Below are 22,988 nucleotides of genomic sequence, written 5' to 3'. Positions count from 1 at the left end.
TGACCATTTGCCATGGGGAAGAATACATTTTTTTAAACCAGATTTTATTTTTGAAAACAGTTCAAATAATAAATAACAACTGATTAACCCAGCATGCTTTAATGCTCAGGATCTTAATATAAAGACTACAGAGAGCACAAACATAACATTAAAAAAAGCATGCACAGTTATTTCTCCTGCCCAGCGCCTCTCCCCCATAGTGCACGCAAGCTGTCTCTTTAATAATGCAAAGGAGCAGTAAATTTCAAGCTGAGGATGGGCAATAACAAGGAGAGTTATTTCCACAATGCCCCAGTGTCAGCCTGGCTCAGGAGCTCACCTGATTAGTTGGAACAGGCTGGTTAGCATCGGGTCACCTCTGCGGCTCTGCTCCCAGCAGGGTCACCCGGCTCCAGGCTCTATTTGGGTAGGGGGGGAAGGGAGATGATATTTAGAGATTCTCTTATCACCCTGCATTTTTAGCACTGTTTGTTTTATTACCTTGCCTGTCTCTTCCCCTCTCTCCCTCCCAGTGCATCTTTGCAACCTGCATAAACCCTCATGGTGAGCAAACCCCTCTGTGAGAGCAAATTGGAGCAGAACTGTGTTACTGGGGGGTTTGTCTGCATTTCTTTTCAGGAGAGAAATAATTCAGATTAATCGGGCTGTGTCTGTGTGTGGACAAATAACAATCTGCATTAGAAATTGTTAATGAAAGTGAGCTCAATGTGGTTCCCCTCCCAGTTAAGTGTGCCTGGAGCAGGACTGTCCAGGAGCAACGTGTATGTGGGGCACCCCTGACCACCCCCACACTCTGCGGGCTGCACAGACTGTGTTTTGATCGGCCCTTTAAAGCAAATCAACTGAAAATGAGTGTTTGTCTTCTCTTAGCTGAAATATATGAAAAGCTGCATGTTATTGAAATGTCCATGTAGGGTTTTCTGTGTCCCTGTCTCCACCAGTCCCCTCCCCCAGCCGCCAGTTCCCATCCAAAAATGAATGCAAAGAAATACTATTAGGCTGTCTGGTTATGTATTTTTTATGAGGCCATACAAGACACTGCCTGACCTCGTGCAGCTCATGTTATAACCACATTGAAGATGCTTTTCATTTGGGTTCTGCTTTTCAGCCTGGATGACCTCTATTAAATAAAAAAAAAAAAAAGAAAAAAAAATGGCCTAATATGTGACCCCTGGGACTAGTCGCTTCAAGGATTACATTTAATTCATATGATAATATTGAAATATAATGTTTCTGTGTCTAATGTTTTGCATGTTTTTTTCTTTCTCCTCTATTTCAGGGACCCTTTGAATCGTGTAAAAGATTATTATTTTTTTTAATCTGTTTTGGGAGGAGGACAAGTAACTCGTGCTCAGTGGTCAGATTCTTGAAAATCACCTTTCTTCCCTTGGTGTGCAGGCAGGAACACAAAGGAGCACCCTTCCCATCCCTTTGAAGGGGAAGAAGAGAAACAAAGGCAGATAAATTATTTTTTATAAGAAAGCATGTCTGCCACGAGCTCATCAAAATCAAGCTCTGCTCTTTGTTTTGGCATTTACTTAACCAGTTTATAAGGAGTGACCTGGTTTTCCCTGTGCAACCTGGCTGGGGGGGTGTGTGGGCAGACCCCCCTTCACCCCCTTCCTTGCCTCCAGCTCCATTGTCTGCCTGGCTGCAGCCAAACACTCATGGATTTACTGGACAGACCCCCTGCAAACACGCTGCTCTGCCGCCCCGGTGACAGAGCATCCCAGCATTGCTGACAGACAACACATATTTCAGGGGTTTATAACTTCTCCATAAAAATGTACTCTGGGATGAAACACGACTTGTGACGCTTCAGCTTAGAAGCAAATTTGCCTTTGCCAATTGCAAAAATAAATTTGACCCTTCCTAAATATTCTGCATGCAAAAATAGTTTAATAAAGTACATTTTTTTCCCCCCTGCAAATCCTGTTGCGAGGTGTACAGTGGGATTCGGCAATCAGTCAGCAATCTGATCGCAGCCCTTGCACTGGAAGCAATGAAGCCCTTAATCATTCCCAGTAATGACACGTTTGTAAAGAAGTGCCTCCCGTCTGCGTGGTGCATCCCCAGCAAGCAGTGAACGGGGGCTGTTGGAGGTGGCAGCCGTGGGGTCGTGTGAGGGTTTTCCCCCTCAGCAGAGCCGGTGGCAGCCGCTCTGTACACACCGGCTCACAAAAGCTGTGTCCTTTCAGAACAATAGGCCTGGGCTCCTGGTACCCGGTCCTGGCAGACTGAGATGCTGCTTCAGTGGCATTTGCAAGGCGATGCACAATTCTGATTATTGTTTCCCCCCCTTTTTCCTATTGTGACTGTATGAAATAGTACAAAGTAGCTGTGAAAATAGTAAAATTAATTTGAGCACAAATACACCTCAAACCCCACTCAGGTTGCAATGAAATACTCCAAGACAGTAGCAGGGGGCTGAGGCTGACCCTGGACACTCCAGTGTGGCAGGAGCAATCGCAGCTCCAGCTGCACAAACCCCAGCCCTCCTCGGGCGTCTGTGCGTGCTGAGGAGCCGCAGGGCAGGTCCCGGCTGGGGTTCACACATCCTCGCAGAATGTCCTTGCGTTTCCTTGCGTCATAGGCTGAACCTTGACAGTTTTTGGCAAAAATCTAATTAGCGCTCTATATGCCGCCCCACGCCTGCCTTACATGTATATGCGTGCCAGCATTTTTTTGTAGGATATTAAAAAAAAAAATAATATATATATAAACACACAGGCTTTTGGTTGCCTTTTGTAAGGCATTAAGCTGTGACCCTCCCCTACTCTCCTCCCTCCCCCCGTAGCCCTAGACTTCACCATGCCCTGACTGCTATAGCTTAACATGGAGTTGTCTTTTTTATTTTTTCTATAAACCCAGTCACAACACGGGAAGAGGAGGAGGAGGAGGAAGAGAGGGAAAGAGAGAACTAAAAAAAAAACCCTGAAGGATGGTTCTCAAAAAATTCTGGCGGAACCAGGGGGGAATTCCTCGGAGAACAGGAGCCGGCCGCAGAGGTAAGGCAGTTATGCGCCGACCCTTTCTCCCTGTCCCCCCTCCCCACCCTGGCTCCCTCTCTCCTTCTCTTTTTTATTTTTTTTGGGGGGGTTATAAATCGCTGATTCTTGGTGGAGCAGGGAGGGAAGGTGGGTGGAGAAGACACCTTCGCTTAAAGCCATCTGGCAGTGGTGCTGATGTGAATATGCAAATGAGGTGGTTGGGTTGTGCCGGCACACGTGGAGTTGACATCCCCCTCCCCGCAGCCCCCGCGTGCAGCCCCGTGGGTGTGCAGGGCTGTGCGGGGCTGTGCGGGGCGCGAGGCCGCCATCCCGCCGCCGCCGGTTCTCCGCCAACCCGAATTGCGTCGGGGCAGGTGGCGGGAGGTGCGAAGGGCCGGGATTAGTGCGGAGATGACATAATAACATGGGGAATTAAATGTGATCGCTGCTGGTGAGGGTGTGGGGGGGTTAAGGGGTGGGGGGGAGTTCTGGATTTTTTCCCCAGATTGATGTCAGAGGCTAAGAGAATGCGTCGTCTTGTTGCGGTTGTGATGATGGTGATTGCAATGATTATGCTCATCGTTAGGGTGAAATTTGAATTTTAAAATGGGTGCATGTGCGAATCAGGCAGTGGGGTGAATCCCCCTAATGCTGGAGAACTTTTTAACGTGTGAAAAAAAAAAAAGGCATTGTGTAGGAGTCAGAAAATTATGGATGTGTGAACTCGAGGGGCTGAGTTACAAAGATTTTAGCGCAGTCCCGTTTTTATTGCGAGCATATGATGAGATAGGCAAAAAGATGGGGAAGACTTTTCTGTTATTAAAGAAAAATCTTTTATTGGAGGGATGTTTTAGAAATTTACAGTCAATTAAATATAATTTTATCCTTTGCCTTTTGCTTTTCTCACATTTTAATAAAACAGCCATAAAGAATAAAAGTACCACAGTGATTGCTGAACAAAGCTGATCTTGGGCTGCTGGTTGTGGGTTGAATAGGATTTAAGATTGTGCCTGTGTCTCTGCTCCTCGCTCGTGCTTTAGGCAGCACCCTCCGAGCACATACAGAGGGGCTGGCCAGGGCAGACTCACAGATGACATTACACACAAATTAATGCCACAATGAATATTTCATACTCAGTAGATACAAACTTTCTGATCCTCCACCCTTCCCCCCCGTGTCTGCCTACCTGATAATTTGGGTATACCCGATAAAGTCTGACGTTTCTATGGAGTTATTCTCGGGAGAGAGAACAATTGCCAGAGAAGTTGAGTGCTGCTGGTGACGCTGCCAGCCCCTGACAGGGAACCACCACTCACAGGTCTGCAAAGCAGCACAAACACAAATTTCCTGGAAAACCAAAATAAATGCAAAGCAACTCTATTAGTTTTTCTTAGGTATTACCAGGGACTTTAAAAGGATATACCAATGGCATAACTGTATTCACTAGATTAACAAATAAATAGAAAATCCTTAATTCTTGCAAGGGGTGGGGCTGGAGGAAGAGGATGAAGGTGACTTGCAGTTAACTGAATAAAAATCCTGCACAGAAATTGCCTGATTGATCATACTGTAGTGCACTAAGAGACAAGAAGATAACAGAGAGCAGTGGAGGGGAAGGCAGGAGCAGAGGAGGAAGGCTGCAGGGTGACCCTCTTCCAGCCACCAGTACATAAACCACCCACCTGCATGGCCCACTTTCCAAAATAATCCTGCCGTCCCCATGCCACACTTGCCACCCACTCCCAGAAATCCCAACTTGTACACATTGAGGTTTCATCTCATTGTTCCAAGATGATTCCTGAGTCTTCCCTGCTGTCAGGCTGGGCCGCAGGCTGTCCTGGGGTGCAGACCGGCTGTTGGCACTGTGACCTGGGGTACAGGCCAGCACCCAGTGCCAGCCCTCGCTGGAGGCCGTGACCCCCAGAGCCCTGCTCATGCTCACCTGGAGGGGAGGACCCGCAGCCTTGCACCTCTGAGGACAGAGGGACTAGCTGGCCAAGTCCCGGCCACCCTTTGGGAGGCTCTGGGGGTGCCTGGGCCCAGCTGTCGCCATGAGGCTGGGGCTTCCCAAGCACCTGCAGCCGGGGCAGCCTCCCTGCGCCGCTGTGCCGGCGGAGAGGAGAGGCAGGGATGGGGATTGCTGCTATTGATCTGCCCAAGGGGATCATTAGGCATCAGTATCAATCTACAAATCAGTGGGCCTGTGTTACTTGCTTGGGCAGTCATTGCCAATTTGTTCCTATTAGCTGGCCGGGCCCGGAGGTGTTTGATGAGCAGATTGGGTCTTTATCTCAGCGCTGGAGCGCGGGCAGGAGATGCTGGGGCTTTGCAGGGTTTCTGCTGTTTGTTTGTTTTCTCTGGCTGAAATCCGGCTGCCTTTTTACTGCACCGTAAAAAAATTTGTATGGACTGAATATGTTCCTGCTTAATATATGGTTTTTTTCATATCAACATATTAAACATATTGAGAGTTAAGGAGAAACTATTTTAAAATAATCCCTTCTCTTTTATTCAGTATGTTTACCAGCAGCACTCCCTATAAAAATACATATTCATGCCAGATCCTTTTGTTATCCTTTCCAGGTCAGACAGAACGCGAGGAACGCAAACAATTTTTCTTTTGCTATCCCAGTGCCCGTTCCTTGGGATTTATTTAGTTGCTGTTGGTGAGGTGACCGTTCTCGCAGTATTTCCCTCTGCAATTTAATTAAGCCAAAATTAAAGCTGGCAGACAATATTTTATTTGAAAGCATTATTTAAATTTTTGTTCTGAACCATCAGCCCCAGCTTTTTGCAGATCCCCCTGCACTGGGGTCCTGCTCCGGGGCTGCCTCTGTCAGAACAGGCTGTCTCATCTGCATATTTTCTTATTTTGATTTTTTAATACTGTGCAAAATGAATGAACAACAAAATTCTATCCTAATAAGAAGATGGAAATTAATGGCAAAAGACATATTAAAACAGTTGATATGAATTATCTGATCTGACATCAATCCCTTGTTATTTAATGCAAACTTTGATTTTCAGCTGTTTCGTCTCACTCCTGACACGAGCATCGTGCGGTTTAAACATCTGCCCAGCCGTTAAAGACCCTATTTATGCTAGGTTATTGGATTTCTAATTTCCAGGTTTTGTCAGGGGGTTTAACAGACTATATGAGTGTTTATAATTTCTAATGAGTTTAATCTGTAATCTGTGCCTGTTACCTGCGACTGTCAAATCACTTTCCCAGTACTTGGTTGGTAAAAATTCAAAATAAGGAAATGTGGGTTTATAAATAACCTAAAATATTTGTCATATCTTTTTTATACAAATAGATGTGCAGTAAATAGAGCTATACATTCTTATTCTGTTTGAAGATCAAGACGGATTTTAATCCTGCATATCTGCTGCAATCACAATATATTACCTAAACCCAAGTTTCTATAAGGACTTTTTGGATATATGTCATTATTTCAATGGAGATAAAATAGTGTATGTTGTAGGGTACTGCAAGGCTGATTATTGCTGCCTGATTAGTATTTGATCAAATTCTGTCCTTTTTTTTTTTCCTTCTTTTTTTTTTGTCCCTGAGACAATTCAGCTCCTCCACATCCGGAGGCAAAGTCGCCTCATTCTGTCTGACAAGTGTTTTGTTGCGGAGCAGCAGATCAGCTCCGAGCACCCCCAGGGCGGGGGGGCCGTGGCCGAGCACTCCTCATTCATCACAAACTTCCTATAACTCATTAGCTTTCATCTTTACATTGCATGTACAGAAATGAATTTGGAGTGTACTCAGAGAGGCTTTTTTTTTTTTTTTTTTTTTTTCCTGAGGAGTTTGCTGTACAAATATTTATGGACCTTTTCCTTTGTAGTACAGATTCCAGTGGAAAATCATGCGATTACCAGCAGATTGGGACTTAAGAAAGGGGTTGCCAAAAGCGATTGTTTATTTAGTCGCGTGGCATTTTGTATTGAAATTTGTCTTGCTACTGTTTGCAAAAATACACAGCTCTCTTGGGAGAAGAAATCGGGATTTTTTTCCTGTACTCTGGGGGGAAAAAAAAAAAAAGGAGGGCAAAAAAAGCCCCCCCGAAAATTAAATATGTTTGTGTGTCTGAACATAACTTTATAATCATGGTACATTCTGTTTCCAGTGCAGGAGGCTTGCTGTTGCCCATTCAGAAAACACACATATAGAGAGTTTATTGTGTTTTTTGTTTTAAAGATAATAATTTGTCTCCGCATTCCAGTTGTTTATGTTTCTGTCTATATCTCTTTCCTCTCCCTGTTTTATTTAGTAAGGTTTCATCTGTGAAATTTCTCCATGAAACAATTGATAACATTCTCAGCACGCTGTGGTGAGGGAAAAAAAGCCCTTAGATTAATGGTCAGTGTCTCATACACACAAATTTGTGTTACGATACTACCGAGAAGCTGCGAATTACTGACAAGATCTAGAATAATTCCTAATGCTGTCGAAGGCTTCATTTTCTCCTCCGCATGATGGATGAGGCATAAGAAGTGCTTTCTGAGATCGTTAATGTGCATCATTCTGTTAAGTGTTATTAAAGTCCGTCTGTTTTAGGCAGCAGAAACAATATCTTATCCCTTATTTTGCCTCCCTCTTGGCTGAACTGGAGCCTCTGCCCCATCTCGTGCTGCTGTGGCCTTTTCTCAGGGCTCCTCTTTAACGGCCAGTTCCCACCCCGCACCGAGGAGGGTTTCAGGGTTGTGTTTTCCCTTTTAGTCAAAACACCGGCTTGTGGCACAGGCAGGAACCTCTAGTTTCAAGATTATGCTATCCGTACCCTGTGGATAACGGCAAAGCTGGAGGATCCGTACCGTTATGTTTGAGCTTAGGGAATAGGGTTGAAGTTTCCCTGGCGGCCGCGCGGGAGCCGCAGCGCTGCCCGCCCCGGAGCGGCCTCCCCGGCGCTCCCGGGACCCGGCTCCGCACTGGGAAACGAGGCTGGGAGCGCCCGTGGCTGCTCTTCTTCCACCGAGTTAATTGCTTAAAAAAATCTGGGAATTGCTGCCGGAGTGCGGAGCAAGTGTGGGTTTGTGCTGCAGAGAGGCAGCGTTCCAGGCGCCCCAAACTTGTTCCTTTGGGCAGGAAAAGCTGCTCCAGTCCCTGGGGCATTGTCCTGTCCCCACGCCCTGGGCGAGCAGCAGGAGGGGCCAGGCCAGGTACAGATTGCAGATGGATCATATTAAATCAAAAGTAATTTTAACCAAACAGAAGAATTCACTTTAAAGGTTTTTAACCTTTCTTAAGAGCCAATTTTTCCTTAAGCCCTGTGATAATAAAATACAATATAATTTATAGAGCCCTTTCCATGGGTATGCATGCATTCCTCTTTTTTTTTTTTCTTTTTGTACAGTCAGATAAAACATCCAACAACTGGGATGGTAATCAAGAAAAAACAAAAAGCAACTGATCACAAAGCCATTTAGAAATGTAACATTCCTTTTAAAAGAGACTCAGACATACTTGGAAAGCCTCACTTATATACTTTTAATAGAATTACAGAAGTGTGATGCAGAGCTGGTAGAAGCTCAGTCATCCACAGCACAGCTAGTTTTTGAGTATTTAATTTTATATTTGAATAATTCTGCAGATCAGGCTATAATCATGAATGTCATATAAAAAGATTTTTTTCATAAATTATATTATTTCACAGATGTGCAAATACTCCTGTGAAAAAAATTACATTGATCAGTTTTTAATACCCCCCTGTCTCACCCTTCAGTCAAAAGAAAAAAATAGCTTTTTTCCTATCTTTGTCTTCAGAAAGGTGCTAGATTGTAAACATCTGAAGGAAATGAAAGGGGGTTGGCCAGTCCACCCCAAATTCTTTCCAGATTTTCATTCCTTTCACCAGCAGCCTTCTGTTCTTAGAGGAGAGGGAGGAACAGCAGAAGAAAAAGAGAGAAGATGTCTCTGTTTCCTATTAAAATTTAAAGTGAAAAGCAGGGCTGCATTTTGCTAATTTTCAGCCTGCTGATTGGGAAGGTGTTGGGGGGAAGCGGGGTTCGCAGCCTGCGGTGGGCGGCTGGGCTGCAGCCCTGGGGAGGGCAGCAGGCACCGGCACCCGCCTCCGGCTCACTCTCCAAGGAAGAGCTCCTGCTAATGGAACTTGTTCTGAAATCAGAAATTTATAAAATGGTGTTTCTTTCACGAATGAAGAAGTGACTTTTTTATAAAAAATAAACTCTGCCGTAGGCCTGAGCTCTGCCTGGTCTGGCCTCGCGCTCCCCCAGGGCCCTGGCACCCATGGAGAAAGTCTGAGAGCACCCAGAGCCCCAGGTGGGGCAGGGTCCCCTCCCGGGGCACAGCTGAGAGAACAGGTGGAATAGGGCAGGGGTCCTGTCCCTGGGCACTGTCCAGAGCCCAGGTGGGACAGGGCGGGGGTCTCCTCCTCAGGGACAGGTGCCTGGCACCGGGACTGCCATTGCATTCAGACTCCTGAGCGCTTTGCTTCGCTCTTTATCTGGTCAAAACATTTAACTGAGGCGCCGGTAATAACACAAAGCATATAATTAAGTGCAGAATATCTGTATATTGTTGTGAGTGGAAAAGTTTGCCCCAATGTTTAATTCAAGGATGACAATTAAGATAAATGCCTATTTCCAAGCTCTCTCATCCATATACTACTAAGTTACGATTTTAAGGGAAAGGAAGGCTAAAAATAACTTTATAAAAAGTAAAACAAGGTGTTACACCCTGACTGTTTGGTCTTAAGATCCTAGTGGCCTGCTTGTTTGTCAGGAAATTTAAGTACCAGATGCACTTGGAGAAAGCAATCTAAACATCAGAGTTTATTTTCAATATGCAAGTGGTATAAAAATATGCAACCCCCGATCACAGCGCTATGGAAACTACTCCACAAAAATGTGGAACGAAAGCTGTTACTGTACGTGTGGTTCATGTAATGTAACAGCTGTGACAGCCCAGTGCGGCTCAACACTTGTTCAATTATAAGAAAATATCCAAAAGGAAACTTGATTTAAATAAGATTTGTAATAATCTTTCACATTTACAAAATAAACCAGCGACAAACGCCGTCCTCCCGCGCGGTTTGCCCAGAGTTGCCGTCAGCGCTGGCTCGGGCGATGGACGCGTTTCTTCCCCCTCACACCAGATCCAAAAGCATTTTTTTTCAGGGCTTGTGTTACAGTTATTTGCAGATTATTTTAGGTCTGTGTTCTTTTATATCCAGTTAGTAACTTGCAAAGAATATTTCAGGAGCAGACCGTAGTTGACCTGCATCCTTTTGGGCAGCCAGAGGAACGGGTGTGGTGGATTTAAAAGCGATGATATATTTATGACAGATGGTTTTCAGTTTATGCAAGGAAGCCCATATAGACACCAGCATGGAGACAACTGTTCTGGGAATGGGGACACGTATCATTATGCTCTTTCTGTTAATCAAATGCAAGAAATATAGTAAGTTTATTTTTATGCATGACCTGTAGAACAAATAGGGCCATTGGATATTAAACATAATAGGTCCTAAAAGGAACAATTATCTTTTCCATTTAACTTTTCTGATTTGTTACAAGTTGTATCAATTTCCAAGTTTTTAAGAATACTAACGATTAAAATCATCCTACTGCATACATTTTTGTTATTTACTATATTTTATAAGTATCATGCAATAACCTTTCTCTGGCTTCATAAAATCAGTGACTTAATATAATTTAGGATCTGAGAGTGTAAGTTCCTCGATTCATTTATCATTTTATGCTGAAATTTGTTTAGTCTAGAGAGAAGTCCCACTCTACTTTTCCTACTGGCCATACATGCTTTGTACATTGGAAACCAGGAGACTTTTGTGTCTTGTCTTTTTCTTTTAAGCTTGACCAAAAATAGTCATTATAGACTTGTGCATAAATCCCCAGACTTTATAAATAAAGGCTGTTGCCTGGCTTGGACAGGAGTTCTACACACAGAATGCAAACAGCAGAAGGCCTATATTACTAATTTTTCAGAATTGTGAAGTGTGTTAATATATAATACATGTTGAATTAGTGGTAGGATTTGACTGCATCCCAGGCAACTCCTTTATGAATGTAATTAAATATATAGTTTTAATAGCTTCAGGGGGAATTAAGTTCTGAATTGTTATATAAAGAATGTTTATAAATATATGTAGATAGATTATATATACAGCTGAAAGCAGAAGGCTATACAATAATTTATTTTAAAAGTTCTTCTGTAGTCAGTATGAGTGATTTCAAATGGGAGCCAAGAATCTCCAGGCTGATGCTCTCATCTTCTGAGGAATTTCAGTTACCTGGAATAAAATGTTGCCTTAGAAATTATTGACATAATAGCCCCCTTGGGAACCTCATAGCAGTCAAAGTGAAATCCAACAATAAATCCAGGGGCCACCTGGATAACTACCATTAAAGGCTTTTTTTCAGTGGAAAAAACTCTTTAAAAGCTTAATTCTTCCTAAATATAAAGTTCAGAGATCACGTTTCTATATAGCTTTCATAGTTAGGTGGTTTACTTTGTTTAAACAACTTTTCAAAGTTTTGACAATGAAAATAATCTGGTGTTTTTCCTTCAAGCCACCATCCTGACCTCACCCCTCCTTAACCAGCTGCTCCAGAACAGCAGCCAAACTGCTCAGTTCTCTGGTGGACTTTGGCACCAAGGGCTGGTAAAGGCTCCACCATGTCGAACAGTTGTTTTCCTCTCTTGCTGATGCAAATGAGGGTTTATTTCATTGAACTCACATGTATTGAAATGGGATAAACAGGCTATGAACTGGCACCCAAAGTGGAGCAATTCAGAAGAGGTTGTTTATCAGTCCCTGTAGATAATGGAGAAGGAACCAGATGGATGGTGGTGGAAGGTCCTTGCCGCCTGCTGCCTTGGCTCTGGTAGGGCCGGGCTCCTGCAAACTTCTGGGTGTCCATGTGGGAAATGCTGACCCAGTTACAAAGCAGAGGTTATGGAAAAGCAAGGGAAGCCCTGCTCAAACTCTTAAGATCATTGCCCTCAGCATTAGGGATGACTTATGTCTGCTTTTTTCCCTTGAAAAAAAAAAGAAAGGCCTTGTGTGCCCAGGGCAGTCCCTGATGCGTGCAAACTGCTCAGGTCTGGGAGGCTGCTATAGAAGTACCAGAGAACTTGCATGGCCCTGTGACACACTGAACAGTTTCCAGAGAGTTCCCCTGCTCTGCAGCTCATCCGTGATGGGAACGAGATGTGCAAACAGGTTCTAGTTCTGTGTGACAGCAGCAGGCCCCACAGGCTGCTGGCACTGGAGCTGGCTCCTCTGGGCTCTGACTGGGCGGCTCGTTGTGATCCCGCTCGCTGAGAGCCCAAACCTGACTTGAAGGTGTGTGTGGGGAAACAAGGTGCTTGAATTCCCTTCACTGGAGCAGGCCCAGGGGTCAGGAAGGCAGTGATGGGTTGGCCAAGGATGGCATTTTTATTTGCTTCAAGCATATATGAAAATAACACAAAACCATTACTTTATGTGTGCAGTTATTTTACCCAAATACACATTTCTAATTGTGTTTCTATTATTTCCTACTTTTGCTCTGACCTTTCCTTCTCTCTGTGGTACAGTCACTGGGGCAACTCTTCAGGACAGGATGTTCCTGTTTGCCCCAACAGCACCCAGATGTCACCAGGGTGTTTTAACAGACGTGCAGATGTATGTACATGTGTACGTTTATGCAGGAAATAACAGACTGCGGGTGTATGTACCTGTCTACATGTGTTCATAAAAGTAACTGGTGACTCTGCTTTCTCCAGGATTCTGAATTGCATTTTGTACTGTATCAAAAAGACACCATCTGGCTTTCAATTAAAAACATTAAGGAGGAAACAATAATCCCACATACCAGTGGAAATTTTATCACAACATAATTCATTATAAAAATTTTAAAAGGAAAAAAGAGACAAGAATCGTGTGTTATTCTTAATTGTACTTTATTATTAGTTAACATGAGCTATCTCCTATGATCTCCATGTCCAGTAAAAAGCATACTGTAGATCACACACCCACAAAAAAAAGCACTTGATTTTTATTGAAATATATGTATAAATAGATTCAATTTCAGTGTGTATTTACATATGGCCATTTTACAGTTTTTCTGGTGCAGTGGCTGGAAGACAAACCTCTTTGCTACTATTCAGGATTTCACTGAATTTGCCATGTTATAAGTTATATATAATACAGATTTTTAAGTAGTTTTATAGGGGGGCAATACCTACTGCATTTTTTTCTATAGGCTTCAATTTTAAACAGTCTCTATCTTTCATGTGCAATTAAAGTATCATTTATAATTATAGTTTTAAACAGTCCAAAACACTTATTTATACTGTTTTTTATCTTGAAATGAGTTTCATGATATCTTTTGGTTTTGGTTTATTTACCTTATCGTTACCTTATCACCCAGAGCCTTTTTTTGCATTTGTGTTTATTTTAAAATGGCAATTTTTTACTCTTAGTGTAATTCTGTTGTTTAGACAAGAGCTTTTCATGCAAGTATCTGAGGAACTTGTGTTGGTGTTCCCCCCAAAGCTGCTCAATGCGATACATGCAATGAAACGTAGGAGCCAGCACTGATATTAGGGGAGGTGTTTTGTCTACAAAGACCCGGGATGTTCATGCATCCTGTCAGCCATCGTATTTGCATGGAAAATGCAGGACTCGCTTTACAATCCCGACTCCAGTGAACTTCCCCATAGGATCAGAAACACAACCTCTTGATCTTGCCTGAGCTTAAGGCATTTGTCTTTTGCCACCCCAGCAGTACGGCCATCACAGGGCATGGATGGGGCTGCTCCAGGACAGTGGAGATTCCCACATTTTCTATTCCCTTGTTTGGGATGGCATCTTCTGTGTTCCTTCTAATAAGCAGTGAAAGTTTGGCATTGTGAATCTAGATTGTAACTGTTTCAGAAGCAAATTTTTATTGATAGGCTACCACTTTTCTGTAAGTTTGTTTCTGTTTTTGGGGAGAAAGCAGCTTTGCTCATTGACTGTGAGATGTGCCAGGTATGACAGGGCCAAATTTCAACTCTGGAATAATGCACAGAATGCCATGTGGGATAATTGCAGCAGGAGCCAGGCTCTGTTCTGTCTCTGGCTTCCTGCCTTCCATCTCCCTCCGCCATGCAGACCAAAGCCTCTGGCAGCTGCTGGGCCAGCTTTTACCTGCTGGGTTGAGCTGGTGAGCAGGGACCAGCAGCGCTGCAGGTACCAAGGGAGCAGCCCAGCGAGCCCACCTCCATCCCAGTCTAGCCCACCTCCATCCCAGTCTAGCCCACCTCCATCCCAGTGAGCCCACCTCCATCCCAGTCTAGCCCACCTCCAGCCCAGTCTAGCCCACCTCCAGCCCAGTGAGCCCACCTCCATCCCAGTGAGCCCACCTCCAGCCCAGTCTAGCCCACCTCCAGCCCAGCCCCGTGAGCCCATGCGGGAAGGGTCCTCACATGTCCTCTCTTGCCTGCACCCCTCTCCTCCTGTGAGGGCTGTGCCCTGACCCCAGCCCCAGCCTGGCTGGAGGACGTGGGGAAGCCGGAGGTGAGAAGGGTGAGGTCGGCTGAGGCCATGGATGGTGGTGGTGATGTTCCTGCTGCAGAAAGATGGGGCAGGGTTGACTTGGTTCCCCAGAGAGGCCGGGAAAAGGAAAGGCCGGATTGAGGCTGGTGGGGTGCCTGGTGCTGGAGTGTGGAGAAGCTGCTTCCCCAGCTGTGAAAGAATCATCCATGGTTTATTTCTCCCTTATTGTATGGTCTGCCATGGCCGTGCGAGCTCCGAGGGTGCCAAACCTCTGCCGTGGGCCTGCGGGGCTGGGCGTGGGGCTGAGGGGGCTCCTGGACAGGAGCGGCAACCCCCGGACAGGGCCCAGGGCGCGAGGGGCGGGTCAGCCCCTCCCGCAGCCCTTGGGGACCACGGCGGGGGTTCGGGAGAGCCCGCGGCCGGCCCGGGGGATGCCCGGGGGATGCCCGGGGGCGTCTCCTGCGGCGGCAGCAGCCCAGGCTGCCCCGGCCCGTGGTGGGGGGCGGTCACCTGCCCGCTCCCTGCGCAGGTGCGTCCCTTGCCCCCCCTCAGGGGCCGCGGCTGAGGGAGTGAGAGGGGGACAATTTCGGGGGGTGTTTGGGAGCTGGTCGGTGGGTGCCAGAGGCGGCCGGGGCATTCCCCGGCCATCCCCGCCGGCGCTCCCCGCTCTCCCCGGCTGTCCCCAGCAGGTGGCAATGTCGCCCGCCGCAGCGCGGGGCCCGCACCCCCCGCGTCCTCCCGCACCGCCCGGCTGCTCCCCGCCCTGCCCGGCCCCGCGGCCCGGCCCGGGACAGGCACCTCGGGCACCGGGCCTCCCTTTTGTCTGCTCTTAGCGCGCGTCCCCTCCTCACCTCTCGCATTTCCACACTGGCGGCGACAACATTCACATCCTTTTGGAGAGTTTTGTATTCAGAAGTTGTTTTTCTTAACGACACGGCTAAAAGCTCACGTGCATTTCTATTAAGATAACCTTCCTCAAGGGTTGTCAGGAAACAAGCTGAATTTCTACCAGAAAGATAGAGGCCGTTGCCAAATATTGGAATATTAATTTTGAATGTGTATACGTTTGTTTTTTTCTCTAAGATGTGAGATCAAAACAGAGAAAGGCAGCTTTGGTGGAGGTGTGGTGTACTGGGTTGCTGTTGGGGAGCAGTGGATATTCCAGCATTTATATTTCTGCCTCAAACATTTGTGTTTGTTTTTCACGGGCTTTGTTAATACCTAAGGGAACCATTAATGCAGCCGAAATAACACGAGATCTGATGTTCTCATGGTATTTTAGTATTTCAATTCCTCGATGGAAATGCCATGAGAACACCAGATCTCGCGTTATTTTGGCCCCATAAATAGCTCCCTTGGGAATTTTTAAAAAGCCCGTAAAATACATAAACACAAATATGGAGATATTCAGGTTCCTGCAGAACTTGCACGCGCAGCCTCCTTCCTATTGAAGCCATCAGTCAGCAGCTTCCCTCACCTTCCAGCTGATTCGTCTTTGTCACTGACTGAAACTACTCTTTTGCTCTGAAAACTGAGGCTAGGACTCGTGTAGGTAATTGTGGTTATGGAGAAGAAAATTCTGGATTGCTCATACAGGCAGAATATTTTTCCTAATCTGCTTTTTTTCTAATATGATTGTTTCTTTTCTATACAAATATTATTATTAATTTTTATTTTTTTGTTCAGCTATAATTATCATGTTGTATTTGGTTGTTTTTGGTTAATTATCCAGTCAAGCAAATGGTTTCTTTGGCTCGTAGCTGAAACAAGATAACATCCCAGTATTGGGATGAAGTTTTCATCTATATCAACTGGCTTAAAAATACTGAACTTGATTCCTTTTGAATTAACTGAGTCTTATTTTATTATTTTTTTTTTCAATATCACCTATCTCCATAGTAACCACTAGCTGTCAGTTCAGTTTCTGACATTTTTCTCATTTGGTAAGATTTCAGAATTGCCATCCTCCCTGCCAACATGTCATGAACAAGAAAAAAAAAAATTGCATGAAGAATCTAATGGGTGTCTGGTCTGATTGTCCTCACTTGTGGCAGGAAAGACAAAAACTGATGAATTGTGAAATGTATTCAGAGGGATTCAAGAAAAGCAAGTGTCTCGGACCCCCTCCTCACCAACACCTCCTCGTTTTCATCTTGTTATGCTTGATGCACCAGACACGCTTGCCCTGACACTTGGGTTTGTAGAAATTTAAGATTAACAGTTTTTACATTCACCTCGCTGATCCCTGGGTTTTAAAGTCATCATTAAAAATAAAGTTAGCAGAGCTTGTATTTAGCACTGTTTCCCACTCATTCATGAGATCTTAGCACCTTTGAATTTGCAACAAAACACTTCAGATGCCTGAAGTCAACAGACAATTCTCTACATTTTCACATTTCTGTTCTCTGCTTCTATATTTTATGTACATTAGAAAGAAACCATTAAGCAGGCCAGTAAGTACTGGAGAGCAAAGCACATTCTGGGGAACTAGCCAGGCTGCTGTTACAGTCATGTGGAAAAGGACAGTAAACAGCAGGACTGTGCTTTCTTTTTGTGTGTCTGCGATCAGTTTAGCTGAAGAAAAAAATGTAAATTTAAGAAAAAAATAGGATTGTGCTCAGCAAGCAACGCGTGTGCCTCCGGAGTGGGAAAATGTCAGCGAGAAACCCGATTGCCAGTGGTGCAGGGGACAGAGGGGAAAGTACTCGTTTACTTCTGGTAAAGCAAACAGAAGTAGAGCGGGCAGGCAAGGCTGGTGTTTTTGCAGGGATTTTCTCTGCCCTCCCCAGACACGGGTGCCGGCAGCGTGCGTCTTCCAGAGGTACACACCAAACACACCGCCTGGCTGCAGGCGCACAAAGAGCCAGTGCCCTCCATGTCTTTCCAAGGTTTTCTTTTGGGCTATATCAATCTATTTTTTTTTTCCCCCGACCGTCTATGAATTGAGGCTCAGCAGCAGGAACTCATTTCAGAAACATAACCCTGATTTGATAAGCAGCTGCAGCGCGGGGTCCCTCTTGCTCCCGGGTGGACACCCCCACTGCTGCCGGGGCTCGCTCTGACCGCTCGGGGCTCACGTTTCACCTTCTGGGGCTACAGCGGTTCCAAACCCCTGCAAACCCAAATGAAAATAATTGAAACAATACTAGGACATTCTAGCCATTTGGGAACATTTGGGGGAATTTTTATTTGTAAGTATACATGCTCAGTACTCCTGCGTCTGTATGTAATGGGAATAGAGAGGCAGAGGATGTAGCTCTTTCCAGGAAAAATTCATATTCATATTGTAAAATCTGGGGCTATGTATTTGTAAATATTTTTCTCTCCGAAATTGCAGATTAAGCTTTTCAATGTGCACGGTTTGGGTTTTTTAAATCTGGTTAAGAAAGGGTGTGAGAACAGCCTGGTGCTGCCCCTGCTGCGCTGCTCCCCCAAAGCCCATGCTGGTGCCTTGGGGTGCTGCTGGATCAAGTGGATTTCTTAGTCTGAGTGGTTTTTTAAATTAGACATTTTAGGTATAGGTGGTATTTAAATGTTTTCTCGATTTTAGAAAAATCGTAATCTTTAGAAATGACTCAAAAATGATCAAATTTTACTGCCTCTTTCAGCCAAGTTTTTTGCAAGCTGTATTTTTTAAATAGTTCTATAAATGCAGCTCATGAAATAAATACACTGGGAAAGTGTAAGTCTTTTAATGATAAATAATATTGTTGTATATAATATTTGAAAATAAATGGTGTAAACAAAATGCACCTTAATGCCTTTATGGTTTATAAGATTTATAACAATAATCAGCAAACCACTGTAACATTGTTTGCACCTTGTGTGCCCTGAAGCCATTGGATCACTCAGTTAATTGTATAAATTCCATGCACTATGGAAAATCATGATGTATCATTTATATTCAGCTATGTCAGGTATATAAATATTAAAATATATTGGCCAAAACCGGCTGATTATCTCTCAAACATTTCATGATAAATCTTATCTTTTTATGGTGGTGGTAGTGTTGAGGGGGGGATGGACTAAATATTTCATGTTATTTGGAAATATTCTTTAAACAACCTAGATATATTATTAATGCTTTACAACTGCTTGAAAAATCCTGAAGCTCGGGTCAGGTTTATAGGATAAAGTGGTTCAGTACCTGAAGAAAAAATGATTTTTCTATGCAAAACACAGCACCGATGGGGATGATGCTGTTTATTCAGCCTGAAACACGCACCGTGCAGCGAGACTTCCTGCTGACGCCCTGTAGAAAATAAAGGTGCTGTTCCCTGACGCACAGCAGCGACCGGCAGCGCCTCGCTGCACCAGGGCTGCCAATATTCATGTCTATCTGAGCAGGGGTTTATTATTCACCTATAGTCTTATTTAGCAAATGTTCTGCCATCCCCAGTCCCACCGTATTTTTATATAGGTGCCGATGCAGTATTTATGCCCCAGTCTTTTGACTGAAAATATTTTAAAAATATGAGATGTGCACATATTTCTGTCTGTTTAGCACAGGGCTGAGGAAGGCGTCTGTGTGGCAACGGGAAGGAAATATTGTTATACATATTTATTGATACTAATGCGTGTGTTTTAATGAATAAATAAATACAGAGTTGGACTGTGCCGCAGATGTGTTTGGCAAGTAGCCGTATCCAGTGAGGAGGGAGGAAATGTCAGAACAGGGTCTTGTAAATACATGTGGCTGGAAAGAATAAAATAAAAATGATGACTAGTACTGACAAGCAGACTTGGGGTGTATGATATACTTTGTTCATTTGATTCTTAGAACTCAGTCGGGGTTAAATTGGAATCCAGACATCAAAGAATTCTTCCACCAGACCCAAATTTTGCCCGTATAATTTTTTTCTTACAGTTGTCATAATTTTAGCTAATTTCACAGTGCAAAATTTTTTGCTGTTTGAAGTATTTTCCTAAATATACATATAATATATCAGTGGGATATATTCTTTATATAGAATGTGTGTCTCTGCTATTCACAGATAGGCAGCTCTAAGCCCACCGCACCCTCAGTGGATGTGAGAAACCTTCAGGTTTGATGGTGTCCGTCTGTACACACCCTCGGATGGGCCCTATAGGAGCATAATCCTGAAATTCTATGGGAAGGGAAGACTAAAGGCTTTAAATAGCAGTGCCCTTATGGCTTTTTTTTCCTTTTTTTTTTTTTTTTTTTTTTGCCCCCGACTGTTGTGTCTGAAAATGCCTGCAGCATGTGGTGCTGCATATTTGGTGGGTTTGCAGATTTTTGCACGATTTTATCTGAAGGTCAGGGCTGTGGAAATACATCAGGTTGCGATTTGGGATGTTTGCCATTTGCCATTTAGCCTCGCTCCTTCTTATCAGATCACTGTGGAACACGGGCCTAATAAAACAGGGAGCTGTTAGGAAAAGAAGAAATAAATATTGTCCTAGTTTTATGGAGTCTCTTTACTATTACACAGCAGGCGATTTTAAATGTATTTATTTAAGGTTGCCTTTTTGCTTTGCAATTGTTGAACTAGGTAGCAGAAATTAATGTTGGCTATTTATAATTTCACTGGCTATTTATGTACATTAATTTTTTTTAAATGAAAACATTATTTTCTTTTCCATACTGGGGAAAAAAAAAAAAAAAAAAAAGGAATAAAGTTGTAGGAAGGCAGTTCCAGAAAGGAGGAATGGGCAATGGAGTTTTCCTCTGCATCCTACATCGGTTTGCAAACAAAACATCTCTGTGATCGTTTTCTTCTGCCTCTACTCGCTGAGGTTTTAGGTGCCTTTTGCCAGGGAGCACATTCCCTGCTCTCCCCTCTCCCGGCAGGGTGGGAATTGGGCTGCAGCACCAGATGCCAAGCACAGAGGAATTAAACAAGAGATGGTGGAGCTGCCGCTGCCCAGGACTGGGTGGGTAGAGCCACTGGCCAGCAGCCTCCTTCCCTGCCTTTCATTTTCATCCTCTGTCAAGCCTGAAATTACTAACGCTGGTGACCTGATTCTCACTGTTAATGCCTGGGTCAGGCCCCTGTGGGTGTACTAAGGCAGAGGGCAGGTGTCTGCCCAGAGCCTGGGAGGAGCATTTCCCCACTCCTCCCTGGGCGGGGTGAGTGCAGTCCCCAGCAGAGGGGCCGCATGTTGCTCCCCTGGCCCTGGGTTTCTGGGGCTTTCCCCACGGCCATGACCCACCTGGCTTTATGGGCTGGGTTTATTTCCAAATGGTGGTTAGACCCAACACTTCCAAAATGTCCTTGAATGGAGGACCCTAGACAGGGGTGCTGGGTGCCAGGGATGGGGTCATGTCCCTTCAGGGATGCTTCTGCATCGGTGTCACTGCTGGGCCCACCTGCCTCCTTGGGGAGCCCATTGTCCTGTTGTCCATCCAGGGATATTTCAGGTGGCTCTGGAAGTGTCTGTGGCTCCCCAGTAGCCATCTTAGCCATCCCAGCCCTGGTCCCACACAACCCTCTGTGCTGGTGGCTGCCTCCTGGCCAAAGCCCAGCCGACACAAGGAATTTATTTTTCCCCTGAATTGGCAGGGGGAGGGTGGCTGGGGGGAGGCAGAGGGCTGAAAGGCCACTGCAATCCTTTGGAAAACATCGTTTTGTTATTTTAATATTTTTTAGAGGGAAGCATTTTACTTCTGTGTTGATACCTTTTTGTATTTTATTATTTTGTTGCTAATTTACTTAACCATTAGCAAATTAAGGTGGATTACTGCTTGGATGCATTAAAAGCACCAAGGAGTTGTGGTCCTTGTGGCTATTTCGGGCAATGTCATAAGCACACTCTTTTTTTTTTATTGTCCTCCCAGGGAGCAGAATTTGAACTTAATATTCCATGAAATAAGCCATTGTAATCACGTTGGGTTAATAGAAGAAGTAAAATTGCCTCTCCTCTCACAAGACATTAGAGCAAGGCTGCATTATTAAAGTTTTCTTGCGGACAGGCAGTTTAAAATATATCCTCAGTGGCTGACGCAAGTCTTTTCAGTGAGGATGACAGCTTTTCAGATCTTAATAGGCTGCTCATTTCTGGCCTATGAGTTTTCAGCATTTCTTCTTTTCAAACCAGGCTGTGACATGATGGCTAAAAACTGACATAAAGAAGTGCCATGTACTGTGGAAACCTTTATTCACTAAGTGGCTCCATGTAAATTGGTGTCAATAAGCAAACAATTAGAACTTTAAAAAAATTGTTGGTTTAAATCCCTTTTCTCCTTAATCATTTGACCTAAAAATCTCTCTTTATTTTTCCCTTCCTTGGAAGTGGTGCATATAAAGCAGCACCAAAGTGTTTAGCAAGTTAAAGTGGATCAGATCTTTGTTAGAAATCAGTAAGTGATGTTTAGCCAAGGTGAGTTTGTCAGAGGGGTTTTTCCTTTCAAAATGAAATTTACATTGAACTGAATTCCAGGCAAATGATGATGGAGAAAGAATGGTCTGGTTTTTCTGCCCTTTTCTCCTCTCCACTGCCCCCTCCTCCCCCCCCCCCAAATTGCCTCATCCACTGGTTTGGAGCCACAGCCTCCAAGCAGCAATAATAACCCTGCTGATTCTGGGAGCTTGGCTAATTTCGAGAAATTTGGTATTGTTGTTCATGCTTTCTGGAGATTGTTTACTTGAATTATTTGCAGAAAAGACTTTTTTTTGGTGTAATTAGATGAGGAAGCAGAGTAACACTTAATGCTTCTCCTACTATTGCTTGGCACAGAAAAAAAATTTTCGGCAGAGCTTTTTGTCGCTCAGTTTTAATTTATGGTTTTTCCTTCTCTTTTTATAACTCTGCTCCTTCCCTCCCTCATTCCCCCTCGTTCCTCTTGCTTTCACCACCACACGGTTGCAGGTGTGATGGTGGCCGTTTAAAATCAACTCAGTTGCCATAGCAGGTGACCTTCCTTTTTGCAATACTTCTGTGGGATTTTAGGCATCCCCTGAGTGAGCAGGGGCTCAGCCTGGGCCCCTCTGCACCCCAGGGCTGGACCATCCCCTTCCCTCCCCTTCCACGGTCCCATAGCTTCATCCCTGAGCCCCAGTCTGCTCCCAAACTGCTTACCCAACCTACAATGGATTTGTGTTCTGAAACTTGTTGGAATTTATTTTACCTTAATGTGGAAACATCACAGAGTAGGAATGAGTTGATGGACCTTAGTACAAAAAATAGCAGTTAAAATACTGAGGCTGCACAGTGTGTTTGGTATAACGAGCCTAGCCAGATGTTGTTTTACCTGAGTGTTGTTTTAATTATCCTGTTTTAATGTAATATTTTCAAATGCCAAAAAGCTCTACCTAAATACAGTTACAAAAAATGCTGAATGCACCTCCTGGAAGGATACTGCTTCAAAGGACAAGAAAAATGACACAGGGGCAGTTAAAGAGAGGAAGCTGTGTGGCTACAGGGTTTGCAGGGTATTTACTTCCTGTGCCTCTGGACGATGCTTGCTTTTTAGTAACAAGAATAACAATTGTGATGGGTAACAATGCTGCTTCTGCTACAGATT

The 22,988-nt window shown here is 44.4% G+C and overlaps 1 protein-coding gene across 1 annotated transcript in view; it reads left to right on the top strand.

The window, feature by feature from the left end:
* ZFHX3 (zinc finger homeobox 3) overlaps positions 1–22,988 on the top strand; it is a 523,576-nt gene that overhangs the window by 57,234 nt on the left and 443,354 nt on the right. Inside the window, exon 2 of the mRNA XM_051629816.1 lies at positions 2,872–3,008. The gene's annotated coding sequence lies outside the window, so the exon portion shown is untranslated. The remainder of the gene's footprint in view (positions 1–2,871; positions 3,009–22,988) is intronic.

This window comes from Apus apus, chromosome 11 (assembly GCF_020740795.1).
Source record: "Apus apus isolate bApuApu2 chromosome 11, bApuApu2.pri.cur, whole genome shotgun sequence".
NCBI lineage: Eukaryota > Metazoa > Chordata > Aves > Apodiformes > Apodidae > Apus > Apus apus.
This window is presented reverse-complemented; position numbering and strand designations above follow the sequence as displayed.